Source organism: Hydra vulgaris, chromosome 07 (assembly GCF_038396675.1).
Source record: "Hydra vulgaris chromosome 07, alternate assembly HydraT2T_AEP".
NCBI classification, from domain to species: Eukaryota; Metazoa; Cnidaria; class Hydrozoa; order Anthoathecata; family Hydridae; genus Hydra; species Hydra vulgaris.
Window position 1 is genome coordinate 2,326,313 of NC_088926.1, and position 12,657 is coordinate 2,338,969.

The following is a 12,657-nucleotide window of genomic DNA, read 5'->3' on the forward strand; positions in this document are numbered from 1 at the left end:
CAAAAAAAACAAAAAATAGCTTTGTAGTGGGCGGGTAGCCTTTAGGCTATGTAGTACCTGTAAACTATATAGTGGGCTTTGTAGTAATATTTTCTAAAAAGAATAAAAAATAATTAAATCTATTTTAAAGCATCTATTTAAAACTCATTCTTCCTATATGGATTTTATGTACAAGTATATATATATATATATATATATATATATATATATATATATATATATATATATATATATATATATATATATATATATATATATATATATATATATATAATATTTTTAGGGTTGTTTATTGGTAATTGGGTGTTTCTAAAAATAGCTATTTTTAAATAGGTGTTCTTCAACCCCTAAATGTGTTCTATGTAATACAGTATACATGAATTTAAAAAATTAAACAATTTTTTTTTGTAGTTTCTTGTGGGTCTTGAAAATTTTTTTTTTTATGGATTACTTACTGACCTACGGCTCAAATGCTCGGCATCGCTGGCCTAAAGTTTTACATTGTTTCAAAGTTCTTCTGAATTATTAGAGAAATGATTTGATCTAACAAGTAATAACAGCTTTTTGAGATAAAAAGTTGTTATTACAAAAGTTAAGATCTTAATAATAAATAGTCAAAAAGAAATTATGAATTATCTGAAAAACATGTTTTGTGTATGACTAAAAAACACACACAGAAATAAGCAATATGTATCATTACCTAACTGATGCACAAAGTTGATAACTTTAAGGATATAAAATAAAGCTGTTAGTAGCAAGAAATACTTTACTGTATTCTGCATCATGTAGTTGATAGATGCAGCTGCAGCGCAGTACTTAGCGCACTTGCCTTAGAAGCTGATCCCTGGTCCAACGCCACCTCTGGACAAGTTTTGTAACATTGGTAAGGAAGGAGGCGTTAATACTTTAAATAAGCACCTTTGAGAATCTCCTTTCAATAAAAAATCGTGCTCAGAAATATGCGTAATTTAGAGTAAAGATTATCAATATGCTGAACACATAGTAGAGATTAACAATATGCTTAAAATAGGTTTGTTATTGTGTTTTTTTTTACCAAAATATGAACTTTAATATACTTATAAGCGGTAAGCTTTAAAAGGAAAATTTAATGTTAACTATCTTGTTTTTTGTTGGCAATGGTTGTGTCAGTCGATAAAAGGAATGTGTCAGCCGAATAGAGAACTTATGAATTCATGTAATTCATTTTGATAGTTTAACTTTTGTATACTTTTTTTATTTGACGTAGAATTTTCAGAAATAACAAAACAAATAAATTAGATTTATATATATCAGAACAACAAATACACGATGTAGAAGACATTTTTTTCTTAAAAAAAAATACGTTTTAAAGGTCATTTGTTTTGAAAAATTAAAATTAATACTTTTAATTGAATCGTAATTAATACTTTTTAATTAAACAACATTAGTTTCTCCGCGCAGCAGCCTTGATCGGCAAGGTTCGTGTTTCGGAGTTAAAGAGTTGAGAGAGGGTTGCACCACGAATAACGACTAAAAAAAAAAAAAAAAAAAATATTAAAAAAAAAGAGTATCTTCCTCGACTATAGTGGCCCCCTCGGGCCTTGGGGAGGTGAATAATCTAAAAAAAAAAAAAAAGCATAATAATGTATTTAAATAAAGATAATATATTTATGACTTTTATTTGGTTATTACTTTTATAAGAAAGAACTCTAAGTGAGATATCGTTTCTTAAAATGCATTTTGTGTAAAATGTAATTGAAATTTTTTATTTCAATTACATTTTACACAAAGTTCAAGAAAATTGTATTTATTTGTTTTGTAAAATAGTAAAAAAAAAAACTTTTTAATGTTTTTGGGTTGTTCGCCAATTAATGTTGGGTTTTTCATATTTTTTTTAAGTGAATTTATTTATATTAACAAAAACATTATTTGTTCATATATAACCATTTTGTTGGATTAAGTTTTGCCATCTTTCGGTAAGTTGAAAAACTCAACGTTTGAAGAACCCTTGCTTTTTAGAAGCTAAAAACTGATTCAACTAATTTTTTAACATCCGGATTGGAAAATAAAGTTTTACCACTCAAATAGTTTTGAATGAAGCAAAACAAATGATAATTTGATGGTGCTAAGTCAAGGCTATAAGGTGAATTCGGAATCAGTTCCTAATTGAGTTCTTTTAATTTTTGACGGGTTACCAAAGGGTTTTGCGATGGGTTCAGAGCTATTTTTCTTGCTTTCTTTGTTCAATTTCGATAATTCAGTTTTGAATCAATAGTTTGGTTTCTTAAAAGCTGCTCAAAATAGGCTATGTCTTTGTGATCACACAATTCCCAAAGCATAATTTTTTTTTGGGCATTATTGGCTTTGAATATTGGTTGCGGATGCTTGTTTTGCTTGGTCCATGATTGTTTTTGGACTACATTTTCGTAAACAATCCATTTTTCATCACCAGTTATAAATTTATTTAGAAATATGTTGTTTTGTTTACGATTCAGCGAAGAGTGACATATGTTAATGCGTTTAGTAAGGTGGATTTCTTTTGATTCTCGAGCAACTCAAACATCCAGTGTGTTTGCATAACCATGCTGTTGTAAGTGCAAGTAAAGAATTTAATCCAATATGTTTTGCTTCTTTGCATATTAAACATCTTCAAATTGCAAACGTTGCAAACGTAGGACAACCAATATGTGGTGCATCATTAAAATTTCCAAAACGAAAAAAAGAAAACCAACCTCAAACTGGCGTTTATAAGGCAGTCCTTTCCTTTCAGAAATAAATAAATAAATTATGCCGATAATGCTCTCTTTGAATGTTTTCAACTTAAATTTTAACCAACTTGTTTTTACTCAGTATTTTTTTAAGTTTTTCCAAAGTTTTTATTTTTTTAAACTTGAAACGTCTTTTTTAATAAGCTTTTTATCGATTTGCAAAAATTGAAAAAATTATTATTTTTTAACATTTACTTTACGTCATTTTACACTTCAAAACTTTTTACAAGTTATTTATTTACAAGTTATCTTATTTAGGTATCGCAACGATTGCTGTGATAGTTTTCGTCTATATTATTTGTCTAACTGTCGTATCTTTTCTTAAACGCAATGTAAGTTGTTTTTAGTTTTGACTTATTTTTTTAATTCAGACCTATAGTCTGTAAAAAAAATTATTGTATGTAAAAAAGAAAATAAGAGAAAGCCATTTCTTCTTTTTAATTTAAAAACTAAGTTTTATAAAGTCCGTTAAATACTTGAGTTTGAAAAGAAATATTTTCATAAAAAAATTACGTCATTATGAACAGATCTTTTTTTAAAAAATAAAATAAAAATAATAAACACGGCCAATTAATGGGTTATTTACCGTATTAATAGGTTAATTACCGTAATAATAGGTTAATTACCGTAATAAAAATACGCAACTAGCGATGAATAAAATACTGTACTAGTGTCAAAAAAGTAAAATTCATATATATAAATAAATGTAATGTTCAATTAGCTTTTGTTTTTTTCTTTAGACAGGTCGACATAACGGTGATAACACAACGCTTCCGGTATAACCTCGATGGAATAATCATTTTTATACTTAGTTTTAATGTTTAAAAAATTTATTGGAATAAAGTCAAATAACGGTTATTTCAATTGCGGTTTAGTTACAGGTTAGATAAGAAAATACTAAATATTAAGTTACTTTATATCCAATCAATTATAAGAATTGAATAGCAGGATTTATTTATTTTTAATGCAAACTTTATTTTTTTTTAATTAAATTTTTGATTATGGTGGTATTTGAATACAAAATCTTAGAATTTTTTAATCGGTAAGCCAATTATTTGACTTTGTAACTATTTAACTTTGTAACTTTGTAAACATATTTACAACTTTGTAAAAAGAGAAAATATTCATTTTTTTTATATTTCAAATTTTGTTTAAGAGAACTGTATTTCGGTCCGCAGGATCAAAAAAATGGGAAATTCGCTGAGATGATAAATATAACAAAAAGATAAATTTATCTAGAATAAGTTATTTTAGTTTAAATAATAATTTAAAATGGCAATAAATTTCGAGCCCAATTAAACTAAAGGACCTAAGAAGTAAAGGATCTAAAACTGAAAGGACCTACTAAAGGCTAAAACTAAAGGACCTAAAACTAAAGGACCGAAAACTAAAGGACCTAAGAAACGAACACGTGCTCTTCAAGCAAACGGACGCGTTTTTTTTTTGAAGCGCTTTAACTGAAGAAAAAAATTTTCTAATGAGTTTAGAAGAAACCGATGGTATGTTTAAAAAACACGAACAAACAGTATTAGACATAATCAGTGGAAATCTGAAAATTATAAAAAAAAGATTGGACAGGCTTGAGACAAATGCTAATGAAAATGTCATAAAAATCAAAAAAATTGAAAAGGAACTAATTGAAAATGAAATTTTAAAAGAAAAACACCGAAAACTTGAAAATCGTTCACGGAGAAATAATCTACGAATAGATTGTTTATACGAAGACGAAAAAGAAAATTGGGGCCAAACGGAAGAAAAACTTCATTTATTTGTCAAAAAAAAACTTGGTGTTAAAGATATTGAAATCGAGCGTGCCAATCGCGCAAGACAAAAGAAGGACGGAAGACCTCGGACAATAGTTCTCAACCTTCAACGGTATAAAGATAAAGTGAAAATATTAAAAGAAGCAAATTGATTAAAAGGAATAAATATTTTCGTTAACGAAGACTTTTTACTAGAAACCGTTCCAATCAGAAAAATTTGTTTACAGACGTAAAACAAAGACACTTAAACGGAGAGAATGTTGCGGTTCAGTAAGATAAAATTATTTGTTTAAAAAATTCTATTTATGAAAACGATAGAAAAAAGTAAACTAATTTACATTCTTAAAATGAATTCTTTAAAACATATATAAAACAACAATGGTTGCATTAAATAATTTTGAATCTCTCATGTTTAATTTTTTTTGAAAAAGAGTTTTTTTCCTAGCACGAAAACTCAGACCCCAACAATAACTTTTATTGTGAGACTTTTTCAGATATTTTTGCTCATATATTTTTCTAAGCGAAGTAGAAGAGTATCTTTTTAAGAATGTTATTGACAACATTCGAATCGAATTAGAAATCTCCTTGAAAATGAGATGGAGAATTTCTCCACTTCAATCCCAGTGAAAAAGCGCACATGGGATACGCGTGGGTTTTTTCCAATGTAACCCATGTGGGGATTATTATTTTGTCCCATGTGGGTTTCATATGGTAAATCCCACATGGATCCCATATGGTAAATCCCATATGGGATACGCGTGGGTTTCTACCATATGTAATCCATATGGGGATTATTATTTTGTCCCATGTGGGTTTCATATGGTAAATCCCACATGGGTTTTATGTGGTAAATCCTGCATGGGATATAGGTGGAAAATACTATATGTTATAGATCTTAAATGCCACATTTTAATCCAAATGGTATAAAAGTAGTTAATACTAGACAAATGAAAGTCCGAATGCTTCTATGATAATTTTTAAAATTCTTTTAATTTAAAAATTACTTAAATAGTAATTTAAAATTAATCATCGAAGCTTTCAGAGTATTTGTACTAGGCTTAATTTAATCTGGTATTTGCTACTTTATCCCATTTGGTATTCAAAATGTGTAGCATTTTTGATCTTTTACATGTGATGTTTTCCACCTATAACCTGTGGGATTTACCTTAAACTATTATGACGAAATTTTATAAAATTAAAAAACGTGTTGCAAAATGAATTTATTTTAAAATAAATGCTATTAATCAATACATCCAAAATGAATATTAAAAACATTATTTTTTCATTTGCGATTTACACGCCGTTTTTTGTCGATTGAATTAATTAAATCGCTTCGGCTTGCATAATACCAAGGTTTTTAGTATCTTCTAACTTTCTTCAAACATTTTCTAAAAAAAATAAATAAATACAAATATATATATAATATATATATATATATATATATATATATATATATATATATATATATATATATATATATATATATATATATATATATATATAAAGAGAGAGAGAGAGAGAGAGAGAGAGCAATTTTAATAAGGAACCTTATTAGTCGAGCAATTTTAATTATTAGCCAGGTTGAAGTCATTAATGACTACAATATTTCACAAATAATTATTTCCTAATTTATTACTTACAATGACTAACGTATTATGGGTAATTGAACACATATTATGCGTAATGACCTTGAACCCATGAGGAGAATCCTGAAAAAAAGTGATCAATTAGGATAAGTAGTTAAACAAAAAAACAAAAGCAAAAATGTAAAAACCTACTTTTTCAATGATGTAGACGTTGGATGCAAAAATATCTTTACTTTTTCGTCACACACACGGCCTTCTATAATAACAGGCCTTGACATCGCGCAAAATGCCGTAAAAACTGAAGGCCGATTAAATTTTCACTTTTACTTATATTGATATATTTTTATATTAGGTAGGGTGTAATGGCAGTCTATGTTTTCTAATAATAATCTCTAGTAAAGACGGAAATATAAAAAGAAAACCAAAAAATTGTTAAAAGATAATCATGTTTTTCGTATTTCAAATTTCATTAAGAATATTTATGTAATATTAAATAGTATCAATAACAAGCAGAACCATATCAAAGTATATATCTATATATTAGAAAGATAACTGTATTTTTAGTTTTTTTTGCTAAAAATGGTAACAATAAAAAACACCAACAAAAGTTGATTCAAGTAAAAAAAAAGTTTTATCAATATATCTCAACAGGGTAAATATTTACAAATCCAAACATATTGAGAGACATATAGGCTAATGAGAAAATAAAAAACATAACAAGTAAATAGCATAATAAATTACAAAACTAATTTTCACATAAATTATGATAGCTTTAGTATTTTGGGAGTGGTAATTAGTGAGTAATTCTTTAGCAGTATATTAGAATATACTTCCATATTTATAATAATAATTGGCAGAATCATCATAAATTTTTATTTCGCTTTTTTGCACAAAGCCAACTACGTAAACTATAGCAACTAATGTAGATTTATTAAATGAGCTTTCAAGATCATGTATATTATCCAGAAGTTCTTTTTCATCAGTAGAAATATCTCTAAAACATATGTCACAAGTATGACCATCGATACCATCAACAGGAATGTCAAGTTGTAATTTAGTATGTCGAATATTAATTTTTTCAATTACAGATTTAGCGTTTATAAATTAAGTACCTCCAGATCCCTGTCGAAGCTTAGAAAAAGCTTTTTCAAGTGGATCTGTTGAAAACCAACCTATTAAGACATACTTTGCTCCATTACTCAACAAAGTTTCTATGAGATCAATAAAGCCATAACATGAATGCGCTATTGCATTGCTAGTATCTAGCGTAAGCTGTTTTACATGCTTACCTGTAGGTTTCATAAAATTTGACAGTTCAGCAATATCTCGTAGCAGTTGTAACTGTTGATCACCAACTGAGTGGATTTCTCCGCATAATTTTTTTCTTCATTTCTAAACCGAATGCCAGCACCAGGTGCTTTGACATTAACAACATTCGAAAAAAAGTTATTTTTTCAATAAATACAGCAGTACCTTCAAATGCTTTATTTTCAATCTCTGGATGCGTTCTCAATGCAGCTACTGTTTCTTCGCAAAAAACAGACAAACAAAACTTTACAGAATGTCTCTCTATTGGTTTTGGATAAACTGATTTAGCTGTAAGTTTAGAGAGTTTAAAAAGACTATTGCACTCAGTTTTATATAAAGTTTCTAAATCACTCCACTTAGCCAAAGCCAGTTATTTATTGTTCAAAAATTAAAGTTCGTCAGTCTTTTCTGTCAACCAATTGTTTCGTATAGATTTTAAGAGATGCACATAATCATACAATAAATATATACCTGATGTTGTTAACCATGGTTTACTATCAACTGTTTTAAACATTCCAAAAAATCTTTGATTTACACGGTTACCATCAGTAATTATTACCAGTGTCTTACTATTTTCAATATTATTTATCGTATCAACAATTTGTTGACATTGAGCAAACCGAAATTCAGAAGAACAATTTGCAACAGGTTGAGCTCTACATATAAATTCTGGACCAAAAAGACATTTAATCATAAATGATAAAATTGTTTTAGCTAACTTTTCAGGGTAGTTTACTGCTTGACCAAACAAAGCACCTCTTTGGTTAAGTAATGAAGCTTTGACATAGATCTCATCAATTAGTATTATGGAAGTTATTAGTATTATGGAAGTTCTTTTCAATGGATTTAAATTCATAAAAATACTATTTATGAAACTTAGGTCCTCCATTGAGCTTATTTTTGAAGTCAATCGTGTTAAAGCTCTTATACTTGGCAACTTGTAGTCAATACACAAACAATCATATAAACTTCGTCGCATAGCAAAATACTCATATGCTCTACATATAATATCTGAAGTATATAAAAATTCACCAACATTAACTTTCCTCATAGCATTAAGGTATTCGAATAAATAATGGAACACCAAGTTTGTACATTTTTGATTGTATGTGTAAACTTTTTTTATTAGGCTGGAAAACAATAACATCGTTATTATCACTTAACAAAGATTGAATATCAACAAATATAAGTTCATCCTCTTTTAGAAAATCATTTAACTCATCTGGTAAAATGCTTCGAAAACCGCTTGAAGTTACAGTTTTTCTAACTTTACTTGCTGGTGTGGCTAAACAACTAGGCGGAATATTTTTAAAAACAGATGGTGGGCTTAAAGGTCATTGCTTCCCATACTTGCTTTCAAAAGGTGCTTCATTTGGCCAATGAAGTTGACATACTGCTATATAGTCTGTAACAATAAAACCAGTTCTTGGGATAGCTTCACTACATCTTTTTCTCTCCTCTAGATTCTTCGGGAACTTATAAATTGATATTTTTGTTGTAGTTGAGTATTGATATTTTTGTTGTAGTTGTAATTGATATTTTTGTTGTAGTTGAAATAGTTCGACTTGCAAAGAGATACACAGCATTTTAAAGGTATTTTATTAAAAAAACTTACCGTTAGTTTGACAATATTATTACCTTACAATGTAATGCCTTGAATTTTTAATCTGGAGTACCACAGTGTAATTAGGAATAAAGTTTCTGGGTCCAGTATTCAAAGTAATATGATCTAAAGTAATATACAAATTAAATAAAGTGCTTTAAAATGCATGCTGTTATACATATAACTCCTGATAGTTAACTATATGTATAACTAGTTATACATAATATTTATTATATAAACTTATTTTTTAAGTTTATGCTTGAACAAATTAGTACCAATTAATTCAAATTCAAGATTTAGTTAAAGTTCAAGTTAAAGTTCTTATTTATTCATTGTTTTTGTTAATTTTATATTTATTTGTTCAAATTTATCAGTTAGTACTATTTTTTACTACAGTAAGAATGTTTATTATTGTTGAACGTGATTTTATTAGTAACTTAATTTTATTTTCAACATATTTTGACAACACCCTTTATATTTTAAATGATGACAGCTTTACTTTTCTATTGATGTTAAATTTATTACGTTTCAATAACTCAGATCTTAACTGAATTATTGTAAGCTTTGTAAGGGTTTGTTGTATATCAAATGGTGTTGTAAATAAAGTAAAAACAATATATATATATATATATATATATATATATATATATATATATATATATATATATATATATATATATATATATATATATATATATAGTATTTAGGCTATGGGATCATCCATAAATGATGCCAGTAGATCGAGGGGCAGTGTGAGTTTAACAATAATTGACAATGGGGAGGGGATGTTGAGACCAAAATAATGTCAATTAAAAAATTGAATTAAAAAAAAAAGTAACATATTTTATTTAAAAAAAAAGTAAAACAATTTATGCTAGCTATGAGCAGGTTTTAGAGGAATTTACACCAACAATGTGGTCTAAAAACTTCTTGCTTTTGTTGCTTAAAACTGTAGAGGATCATAGGAAAAACAATTTAAATTCAGAAATTAGCTTGCTTATCTGAAAGAACAATTTATGTTTTTTTTTTTTTACTTTTAGTACTGTTGAGAATAAATGTATAATTGAACCAGAAAAAAATTGATGGTATATGCATTTTTTATATTATATTAACAATTCAGATATATTATCATAATATGATAACAAAAACTGACATCATTTTCAATGGGAGATGGCAAACAATTGACTGAGTTTGATTAAAGGGTGAAGGTGTTCAATAAACGGGTCATCATCTGACATCATTATGCATAGATGACCCTATGATTTAGGTAAAATAAGTAATCAATTTGCCATATTTCTCTTAAGAAAGTGTAAGAAAAAAGCATTGTTATGCTGAGAACTTACCTATTGAGCAAGCTTTGACCACCTGTTTTATAAATTTGAGAGACAGAAGTGGAAGTGCGAATCGCAAAAGAACTAATAACAATGCTCAAAATTAATTTTAACTTTGTAGACTAACATTAATATAGTATTTAGAAATAATAAATGAAGTTTACATGATTTTTATAATTTGTATTTATTTCCATTAATTATCAGTTGTCAGTCTCCATTTTATAAAATGAATTAAAAAACTATTTATTTATAGTATAATAATAATACATAAATACTAGTTTCCTAATGCTATTATCATCACAATGTTAATGGTATTCGTTTTAAAGTGAAATTTTGTATCAATTTTATTGTTTTAATGTTATATATATATATATATATATATATATATATATATATATATATATATATATATATATATATATATATATATATATATATATATATTATTTTTACTTTATTTACAACACCATTTGATATACAACAAACCCTTACAAAGCTTACAATAATTCAGTTAAGATTCAATCTGAGTTATTGAAACGTAATAAATTTAACATCAATAGAAAAGTAAAGCTGTCATCATTTAAAATATAAAGGGTGTTGTCAAAATATGTTGAAAATAAAATTAAGTTACTAATAAAATCACGTTCAACAATAATAAACATTCTTACTGTAGTAAAAAATAGTACTAACTGATAAATTTGAACAAATAAATATAAAATTAACAAAAACAATGAATAAATAAGAACTTTAACTTGAACTTTAACTAAATCTTGAATTTGAATTAATTGGTACTAATTTGTTCAAGCATAACCCTTAAAAATAAGTTTTTATAACAAATTATATGTATAACTAGTTATACATATAGTTAACTATCAGGAGTTATATGTATAACTATATGCATTTTAAAGCATATTATTTTATTTAAACATTACTTTAGATCATATTACTTTGAAAACTGGACCCAGAGGCTTTATTCCCAATAACACTGTGGTGCTCCAAATTAAAAATTGAAAAGTTTCTGTGAATATCCTGTTTTTGTTCCTCAATGTAGTTCGTAAGTTCCTTAAGTCTTAAGGACCTTATTATATCTAAAGTTAAAAGTTTTGGAGCATAAAAAAAGTTACAGAAACCCATCTCTATCCTATTTTTTTCTTTTTTTAATAAAGAAAATTGGGAATTCTTTGACTTTCAAACCTGCATTTCTTTGTGGGACACTGCAGTGTCCCATGCATGCAAAATTGGTTTTTGACAACATTTCAACTTGCATCAGTTAATTGTTTGCAAATAATTTACTCAAAATCTAAATTCAAATAACTATTATATTATCCTAATAATACGTCTATTTGCACAAATCTTAATCTTATTTCTATAAAGAAAGATAAACATTATTCGTGGTACTTACATACTTGCTTGCCATTCTCTATATTAATATAGAATATTTTCACACAATATAAACGTAACGCAATGCAATGTCAATTTAAAAAGTTTTTTTTTTAGTTCTTTTTAAAAAGTTTTTTTTTTAGTTTCCAGCTTTCAAATTAATTCCTATGCAAATCCCACAGGAAACCCACGTGTTATTTCCCATGTGTGTAAATACCATATGGTTCCCACATGTAACCCAAGTGGGATTACCCACATGGGTTTAAGGTGACAAATTTCCATACGGATACCACATGGGAAAATCCGTCCCACGTAAATCCCATCAATCCCACACGGAACCCACGCGGAACCCATGTGGGACGCGGTTTTATTTTCACTGGGATATAAGAAGTCAAAATTGCAACTTTGAAAAACTTTTAAATCTTCTAGAAGAAACCAAGAACTTTTTTAATATAATATGCTTAACTGAAACGTGGGTTACATCAAAAGTAAAATTTAAGTTCCGCTATTTTAATATTATTTCTTTGGAGAGACAAATAAACAAACGAGGTGGTGGAGTTTAATTTATGCGCCCGAAACGCTAAGGCTTGTTTTTAGAGGCGATTTGAGCGTTTCTGATAGCGACAATTGAAGTCTGATTAACAATTGAAGTTGAAAACAACCGAACAAAAAACTTATTGATTAGCAGTTGTTACCGGCCACCTGCTGGCGTGAGTGAACCCTTAGCATGTTTTTGCAAAACATCATTAAATAAGGCGATACCAAAAAGAAAAAACATATTTTACTTGGGGACTTTAATATGAATTTATTTTTTTCATAGCACATTTTCTGAAACGGGATCAACCCCCCTTTATCAATTGCCCTAGCAGAGTAACTATATTCTCAGCGACTTTAATCGATAATATTATTTTCAACTGATATTTTTAGTATTTGTATGCA

The 12,657-nt window shown here is 27.5% G+C and overlaps 2 long non-coding RNA genes across 2 annotated transcripts; one reads left to right on the plus strand and one right to left on the minus strand.

Annotated features, from left to right (window-relative positions):
• The first annotated feature begins 1,071 nt into the window (after window positions 1-1,071).
• LOC136082813 (uncharacterized) lies at window positions 1,072-3,672 on the plus strand. The gene is made up of 3 exons (XR_010639736.1): window positions 1,072-1,195; window positions 3,006-3,079; window positions 3,488-3,672. It is a non-coding gene; the product is annotated as an uncharacterized LOC136082813 (long non-coding RNA).
• A 2,043-nt stretch (window positions 3,673-5,715) lies between these two features.
• LOC136082814 (uncharacterized) lies at window positions 5,716-6,282 on the minus strand. Its single transcript, XR_010639737.1, has 2 exons — window positions 6,151-6,282; window positions 5,716-5,898 (listed from the first exon to the last, which is right to left on the minus strand). It is a non-coding gene; the product is annotated as an uncharacterized LOC136082814 (long non-coding RNA).
• Window positions 6,283-12,657: the final 6,375 nt, after the last annotated feature.